General features: G+C 50.3%; 1 protein-coding gene across 1 annotated transcript in view; it reads left to right on the top strand.

The window, feature by feature from the left end:
* The first annotated feature begins 1,073 nt into the window (after positions 1 to 1,073).
* NCOA6 (nuclear receptor coactivator 6) overlaps positions 1,074 to 9,087 on the top strand; it is a 72,462-nt gene continuing 64,448 nt past the window's right edge. Inside the window, exon 1 of the mRNA XM_077251981.1 lies at positions 1,074 to 1,237. The gene's annotated coding sequence lies outside the window, so the exon portion shown is untranslated. The remainder of the gene's footprint in view (positions 1,238 to 9,087) is intronic.

Here is a 9,087-nt window from a genome sequence, read left to right as displayed (position 1 = left end):
GTCAAGCCGCCTACAGCGGCGGTCAGATGTGTCTTCCCCTGCATTCTGCCGCCCCTCAGACTGCTGGCTGTCAAGCTGACAGCTGACTCACAGAACGAGCAGCACGCCAGTTCCCAGTGATCAATTGTACGTGTGTCCTTCAGACATGAGCACAATTGAAGCTCTGGCCGCCGGCTCAGAGCGACTTCAGCAGTGTGATCAGGTCATGTGATCACTCTATTGACATCACTCCCCGACACAGAGAACACTGGTGGGAAGTGCTCCACGTTAGTGGAGCTGAAGACACTGAAGATGGGAGGGGAGTATTTACTGTGTGTATTGGGTATTTATTTCCTGGGGTCTTATTATTGTGTGTGGGGGTGCATTTACTGTAATGAGCCTGGGAGAGATTTATTGTGATGGGTATTTAGTGTAATGGGGTTGGGGGAGATTAACTGTACTGGGGGATGATTTGAGGTCAGAAAGAAGGGACAGAAGCAGACACAATATGAGTAGGAAGTGGTGAGGTGAGGGGATGAGTACAGACACAGTATGGTGAGTGGGGGTATGGGTGAGGACACAGTATGAGGAGCTAGGGCAAAATGTATGTGGACACAGTATTGACAGCAATGAGAGCGAAGGTGATGGGATGGGTGCGGACGAAGTATGGGGAGTCAGGGATGTGTGAGGAGGCAGTGTGGAAAGTGAGAGGGTAAATGTATGAGGAGGGAGGGGGAAAGTGTGAGTAGACTATTGAGGGGAATGGTGCGAGGAGACAATATGGGGGAAGAAAAGTGTGAGTGGGCACAGAATAGAGACTGAGTAGTGTGGGGGTACCATGGCGGAACAGTGCAAGCGCAAGAAGGGGGGAGTGTAGTGAGTGGGGAGCATAGTATAGAGAATTGGCCCTATCGGAGGGATCCAGTGGGAGTGAACAGTGTGAAGAGGGGGCAGCACGGAGAGCATATACCATGAGGGACAGTGTGGGGATCATATTTTGTGCAGGGAATATAGTGAGGGGCAATTATTCATTTAGCTGCTCAGCGTAGGGCAGATATCTTTATTCAGGAGCATTATAATGACGCTGCTATCTTTAAGGGCAACATGTGGGGATGTGCTGCAGAAGACCAGAGAAGATGGAAGTCTTCAGAGATGGGCTGTGGATGAGAAAAGTCATCATGGCATCTGGGCAAGATGAAGAAGGAAAGAAAGAGAACGACTCCAGAGACTACATCACATCATACATCAGATACCTGGTGTAAAATTTTTTTGCGATACTAATTCTCATATGTTTATTTATATTAGGCGCATTAAAGGAGTTGTCAAAGTTTGCAATGAGTCTGCAGACATTCTATGTGACTGCAGACTTCTGAATTCTCACAGTGCGCACTGCACGCTGTTAGGATTCTCTTGTGCCGGTGATTTGCATACATGTGGTCATGTTCCGACTAGACATATGTAGCTTCAATAAATTAAAATGAATTGAGCGAGGCAGGACACGTCTAGTCCAATCGCATGCTTGTGCAAGGGAGAATCAAAAGCGTGCAGTATATGCACTATGTGAATTCACGAACCTGCAGCCACTTACAGTGACTGCAGACTTTCATCTCAAACCTGGGCGAGCCCTTTCATTATAAAATGAAGCACTGTAGCCAATCCTAACAGGGTGTCATATACAGTTAGTCCTCGGGTTACAACGGTCTCGAGTTACATCGTTTTGTGGTTACAACGCTTTATACGAGGCCTCGTTCCGACTTACACGGTTTGCGTCGTAAGTCGAACTACATGCAACTACGTGCAGTGGCAGAAGAATAGAGTCCAGTACTGTACACTGTACCCGGTTACACGAGGAAAACGAGTCTCCTGCACGCAATAACACCCTAATTATGTAGGGTACTGTGTTAGGATAGGTGTTTGGATAGGCTAAGCGTTTGCAGTACTGTACTGTTATTATGGTACAGTACTGTATGAATGTATGGTCCGACTTACATCGAAACTCGGTTTACGACGCTGTGTAAGAACGGATCAACGTCGTAAGTCGAGGACTACCTGTACTCACTGTCAGGATTCAGCTCTGCCTGCTGGTTCCACCAGTCATCACATGACCACTTCCCTCAGGCGATTTTCATACTTATGGTCACATGACAACGAGCTTTTCCCTCAGTCTTTCACTGAACATTGAATTAGGGTGAGCAGCTCGTTGGCACGTGACTAAGTGTGGATATCCCATATGTGCTAGGAGGTGGGATTGGGGGGCACCAAACTGAATTCTTTCCCTGGTGCCAGAAAATCTGGATACACCTCTGGACTGTCTGCACGTTAAACCCAGAAACCTCTTCCCTGACTGCAGGGGGGTAGAATACTGTCAGCTCTATACTCTAATTGTACTTTTCCCTTTCATAATTTAAGAATAGTTAATTAAAATAGGAAAAAAATCTACAGTTATTAGTGTCATCAGTAGCGAGGATTGGGCTTGTTTCACATCAAAATCTTGGTATGCTAATTGGAAAGTCGGGTTCACTGACATCAAAACGTTATGTTAATTTGGAAATAACTGAAACCCAACACATACTGGATAGTTGTAGAACAGATAAATGAACATCTTCAGAACTTAAAATTTAATGCACTATTCTTTCATTAATTTTTCTACAATTTACCATATCCCGTCTTCCATCAGCATCTCCAGCTTTCTACCTATTGAACTCCTGCAAGTTGTTCTTTCATCACCAGCCCTTGGTTGTGTAATTATAGACCTCCAGGACTGGTCATTGTAGCGCCCCCACCGCCGCAGGGCCGAGGGGTACCCGGTACCGGGCCTCTGAGTCTCTGCTCTGGGGTTATCACGGTGGCTAGGCCCCGGTCCGTGACCCTGCCGAAGGGCGCACAGTATCTGATAGATGTGGATAGTGGTAGTGGTGGTGGTGGTGCGGTGCAGTAAATAACGAGGACACCAGGTTGCAGTCTCTTTACCTCTTTACTGAAGGTCTCTGGGTCCTCAGTCCGGAATACGGTTCACCAGGCTGCGCAAGTCCGGTCGGTCCGATGGCACCTCCAGAGTTCCCTTTGCAGGTGGAAATCTGTGCCTACCTGCTAGCGCTATGTGTTGCGGTCCTTCCCTGCTGTGCTTACGGAAAGTCCCCACAACTGTTGTGTCTGTTTCTTAAGTTCCCTCACAACTTGATTAGATGATGTTCTGCTAATCCTCCGTCCCTCCCTGATGTTACGGTTAGGACGGCACCCGTTTGACGGGTAGGCTCGGAGCTCTTCTGGGACCCTAGAGTCGCCCCTCTCCACAAGTTGCCCCCCAAGACTGCATAGGTGATTTAGGTGAGACAGCCCGCCTGAGACTGACTGTCCTGCTGTAGGTTTGAAGTATTGCCTGAAGCTGTATATAGAAATACTTCCTCGGCGTTCCGGCCACCGGTTGTTTGCGCCTCAGTAGGATGTTGCCTCGGTCTTACAGCACGACTCCTACTGGTATTCTCCTTCTTGCTTTGATCTCGTTTCTCACTCAGCACAATATATCTCGCTTCTGATCCTTCCTTAGGGCACCGCCGCTATGCTGAGCAGGCACGGTCCCTTGACGTTCCTTCCTGTAGCCAGGCCTCTGTCAGGATCCCACCCCTGACAGGGACCCTACCGAATCTTCCCCTACAACACCCTCTGCCACAAGGTGTTGCCTGGTTCCAACCCAGTCAGCTTTCTCCCTAACTTCCTGCCTGACCCCCAGTTTTACCAGTATGTGAGGAGTGGCCTAATGAATAGAACCCTTAGCTCCCCCTGGAGGCCCGGCTGTGAAATGTATTGGTGTCTGTGATACCTGGTCAGATGAACTCCTTCAGTGCCATCAGACGTACCATGGCTTCCCTTAGTGGCGGAGCCACAGTACTGCAACGACCAGGACTCTGGGGCGCTGCACTCCCCCCCGGTTAAATCCAGTACTCCTGGACTGGGAAGAAAACAACAATACAGGTTAGCAAAAAGACATACAATTTTGTTGAGTGCAATAACAATAAGCATATTTGAACAGAGCTTCCCTTTATGGGAGGTGAGGACACTTGAACGTTACAAACATGGTTAAATATTATAAATTACAGGCTATAAGTAACTCCTGTTACCCAACCGGGTATTCTACTTAGTGCAAAATTGTTGAACAATAATTTAACATTGCCTTTAAGGATGTACACTCTAAATCCACTAAAGACCTTCTTATAACACATTATAAGGCTTGAGCAACTGTGCTACATTCTCCTACTTTACGTCTGCAGGACCGCCTGTCCTAACTGCTCCAGGCCTGTTGCCTCTCCTTTCTTTACAGGACCGCCCCTTTCAGCCCGGGCCTACTGCCTTTTCAACTACTATACACAGTATAAAACATAACATTTACTTTCAGTTTGAAATCACTGAGCCATCCCTATATGGCTCCTAAGAGGACTCACCACTAACCCCTACGGGTTCATTTTCTGTCCTCATTCTTCTATTAACATTATCAAACATTTTCTGTTAAATAAAGCATTAAACTTCCTTCATTACTTTCTTACTGACATGTATGCAGGACGCTATGTCTACCCCTACGGGTCTGCTGCATCTTTCTTCTAGCTTTCACCTATGCAGGACTTTATGTCTACCCCTACGGGTCTACTGCACCTTTCCAATAATTACTTTATTTCAGAGTGCATTATCAACATTTCTTATAATTGTCTACCTGACTACATATAACTCACTATATCAAAACATTATCATTACTCATTTAAGGCAACATTATGCGTTAAGTATGACAAGTCAACATTCCCTTTAAGAGGGAACCAAGTCTCTTTGAGGTAGTGCAACTTCTCAAGTTGCAAGTCCGTTTTCCGCAGAAACTCTTGGACGGTTTCCAGGAACGGTTTCTTCACAAAATGTCTTTGATAACCCAGTAGGGAGCACCTTTAAGAAGGTGCAAATTATATACAAGGAGTTTGTATCATGCATTGTTCATGATCCAGCAGTTCTTTGTAAACTTGAGTAAACAAGGAGCAAAAGGAAAATAAAAACAAAAATAAAAGCAATAGGGATCCCGGGTAAACTAAGGGATCCCTTTAAGAATAACCCAGGTCGGGTATTAGTAGCAAAAAGCAGGGAAACAAACAGTTAACTATGTACAGTTTCAGGTTTCCGAGGTTTAGTTGGACGGCTTCCAGGGCTGCACCTGGCACTTAACCCTTCCTGGCCTGGGAAAAGTGAGGTCCAGGGCTACACCCAGTGCTGGACACACGCCGTTAATCCGTCTTTCATGTACGGTTAAATCATGCGCAGCTATGGAGGTCTGCGCAGCTTGAGTATGGGCATTTGCTGCAGCAGAGGTAGCAGCTGCTGCAAGATCAGTCACTGGAACGGAGTCAGCAGCTGTGGCACTAGCAGTCACTGGAGGGGTGTCGGTCGTCAGGGCAGGGTCGCCCTTCATACCTGCTTCAGATGCGGTTCCTCCAGTGCCGGTCTGCTCTGCCTCCGCTGGGGTCTGGAACGCTGGTTGCAGGGCCTCGTGCTGCGACGTTGTCATCTCTGCTTGCAGCATCTCGCCTTCCGGCAGGGCCTTGCTTTCTGGCTTCGGAGCGCTGGAACTTCTTTCTCGCTCCGGACCAGATGAGGCTGCCGACAGACTTCTGGCGAGGCTCCCGATGATGGTCTTCTTCCACCCGACCTCAGTGCTCAACTGCGTCTGCAGGAGTTGGTGGGTCAGCTCGTCCGCTCCGATCTGCAGGAGGTCAGCGTCAGCTGCGGAGGTCTGGCTGCGGTGCCTCTCCGGGTAGCTGGGGGAGTCCTCGGCTCCGACCCCACACTCCGGCTCCGGGCGGCTGGCCATGGCGTCCTCCATGTCGCTGACTTCTTCTTCCTGGTCCTTTTCCCGCTCTCTCCTTCGTGGGTGGTTTCGTTTTCTTTGTCTCTGCCCACCATTGAGGATCAGGAGGCGGATCTCGGCTGCTGACGGACACGTCCTCAAGGGGCCGAAATATTTAGACTGGGCGGCCATTGTCTTTCGCGCTCTTCAGCTTGTTCACGCCCACTTCCACGCCCTTCTTCTTCTCCTGCGCTCTCCTTAGCGCTGTAATGGCGGCGGTTTTGGCGCGAACTTTTGGCGGCAAGTGACAATCCACAGTCTTTGCAATAAAGTACAGTCCAAGCACAATAAATCACAGTTCCAAGGCACACATGACCTGATTCTTCAGGCTTAAGTAGATCCTGTTCGTGACGCCAAGTTGTAGCGCCCCCACCGCCGCAGGGCCGAGGGGTACCCGGTACCGGGCCTCTGAGTCTCTGCTCTGGGGTTGTCACGGTGGCTAGGCCCCGGTCCGTGACCCTGCCGAAGGGCGCACAGTATCTGATAGATGTGGATAGTGGTAGTGGTGGTGGTGGTGCGGTGCAGTAAATAACGAGGACACCAGGTTGCAGTCTCTTTACCTCTTTACTGAAGGTCTCTGGGTCCTCAGTCCGGAATACGGTTCACCAGGCTGCGCAAGTCCGGTCGGTCCGATGGCACCTCCAGAGTTCCCTTTGCAGGTGGAAATCTGTGCCTACCTGCTAGCGCTATGTGTTGCGGTCCTTCCCTGCTGTGCTTACGGAAAGTCCCCACAACTGTTGTGTCTGTTTCTTAAGTTCCCTCACAACTCGATTAGATGATGTTCTGCTAATCCTCCGTCCCTCCCTGATGTTACGGTTAGGACGGCACCCGTTTGACGGGTAGGCTCGGAGCTCTTCCGGGACCCTAGAGTCGCCCCTCTCCACAAGTTGCCCCCAAGACTGCATAGGTGATTTAGGTGAGACAGCCCGCCTGAGACTGACTGTCCTGCCGTAGGTTTGAAGTATTGCCTGAAGCTGTATATAGAAATACTTCCTCGGCGTTCCGGCCACCGGTTGTTTGCGCCTCAGTAGGATGTTGCCTCGGTCTTACAGCACGACTCCTACTGGTATTCTCCTTCTTGCTTTGATCTCGTTTCTCACTCAGCACAATATATCTCGCTTCTGATCCTTCCTTAGGGCACCGCCGCTATGCTGAGCAGGCACGGTCCCTTGACGTTCCTTCCTGTAGCCAGGCCTCTGTCAGGATCCCACCCCTGACAGGGACCCTACCGAATCTTCCCCTACAACACCCTCTGCCACAAGGTGTTGCCTGGTTCCAACCCAGTCAGCTTTCTCCCTAACTTCCTGCCTGACCCCCAGTTTTACCAGTATGTGAGGAGTGGCCTAATGAATAGAACCCTTAGCTCCCCCTGGAGGCCCGGCTGTGAAATGTATTGGTGTCTGTGATACCTGGTCAGATGAACTCCTTCAGTGCCATCAGACGTATCCCATTAGTGGCGGAGCCACAGTACTGCAATGACCAGGACTCTGGGGCGCTGCATCATCAATGTCTTAGAAATCAGCTGGAGTTTTGGCAGCGTTCCCGCTCTTAACATATTAGGCCGGTTTCACACGTCAGTGGCTCCGGTACGTGAGGTGACAGTTTCCTCACGTACCGGAGCCACTGACACACGTAGACACATTAAAATCAATGCATCTGTGCAGATGTCATTGATTTTTTGCGGACCGTGTCTCCGTGTGCCAAACACGGAGACATGTCAGTGTTCGTGGGAGCGCACATATTACACGGACCCATTAAAGTCAATGGGTCTGTGTAAAACACGTACCGCACACGGACGTTCTCTGTGTGCCGTGCAGGAGACAGCTCTCCAGTAAGCGCTGTCCCCCCCACATGGTGCTGAAGCCGCGATTCATATCTTCTGTGCAGCAGCGTTTGCTGTAAAGAAGATATGAATAATCCATTTTTTTAGTGGTATTTCGTGTTTAAAATAAAGCTCCATGTCCCCACCCCCTGTGCGCCCCCCCGCTGTTCTGAAAATACTCACCCGGCTCCCTCGTTGGCTGTCGCTGCTTCCTGTCCTGGCCGCACCTTCTACTGTATGCGGTCACGTGGGGCCGCCAATTACAGTCATGAATATGCGGCTCCACCTCCCATAGGGGTGGAGCCGCATATTCATTACTGTAAATGAGCGGCCCCACGTGACCGCATACAGTAGAAGGTGCGGCCAGGACAGGACACTGCGAGGGAGGCGGGTGAGTATTTTCAGAACAGCGGGGGGGGCGCACAGGGGGTGGGAGGGGGGTGGGGACATGGAGCTTTATTTCAAACACGAAATACCACTAAAAAAATGGATTATTCATATCTTCTTTACAGCAAACGCTGCTGCACAGAAGATATAAATCGCGGCTTCAGCACGATGCAGGGGACAGCGCTAAACTTTAGCGCTGTCTCCTGCACGGTGCGTGTGGTACCCAGTGGGCACACGGGAGGCACACGTGTGCCACACTGATGTGCCACAGAAACGCAGGGGCACACGGACACGGATAATTCCGGTACCATTTTTTTCCGGTACCGGAATTATCTGGACGTGTGAGACTGGCCTTAGTGCTACTTAACTGGTACCCAAGCTGAAGAAGTCTTAGGCCATGTGCACACGCTGCGGATTCCATTGTGTTTTTACTGCGGATTTATCGTGGTTTTTATTGCGGTTTCCGCTGCGGATTTTCACCTGCAGTTTCCTATTGGAGAAGGTGAAAAACCGCTGCGGATTCCGCACAAAGAATTGACATGCTGCGGAAAATAAACTGCAGCGTTTTTTCCCGCAGCATGTGCACTGCTTATTTCATTTCCCGTAGCTTTACATGGTACTGTAAATGCATGGGAAAGCGCTGCGGATCCGCAGCTACGGAAATGCTGCGGATTCGCAGCAAAATCCGCAGCGTATGCACATACCCTAAGGCTGCGTGTCCACGTTCAGGATGGCCGGCGGTATCGCCGGAGCGGCGAAGCCGCTCGGCGCTAAGCCCCACCCCCTTCTGGGACGCGATGATGCCGGATGTGTTAACTGTACACATCCGGGATCATCGCCCCCCTCCCATAGGGCCCTGTGTTATGCCTTGCGGGGACGCTGCGTCCCCGCAAGGAGTACGAACATGCTGCGATCTGAAAAGACGCGCAGCATGTCCGGAGTCGCAGGCCCGCCGCATGCGTGTTTCCACGAATAGTGGACACGGGATTTCAAAAAATTCCCTCCACTATGCTGGAACATC

This window comes from Ranitomeya variabilis, chromosome 4 (genome assembly GCF_051348905.1).
Source record: "Ranitomeya variabilis isolate aRanVar5 chromosome 4, aRanVar5.hap1, whole genome shotgun sequence".
Taxonomy (NCBI): Eukaryota; Metazoa; Chordata; class Amphibia; order Anura; family Dendrobatidae; genus Ranitomeya; species Ranitomeya variabilis.
This window is presented reverse-complemented; position numbering and strand designations above follow the sequence as displayed.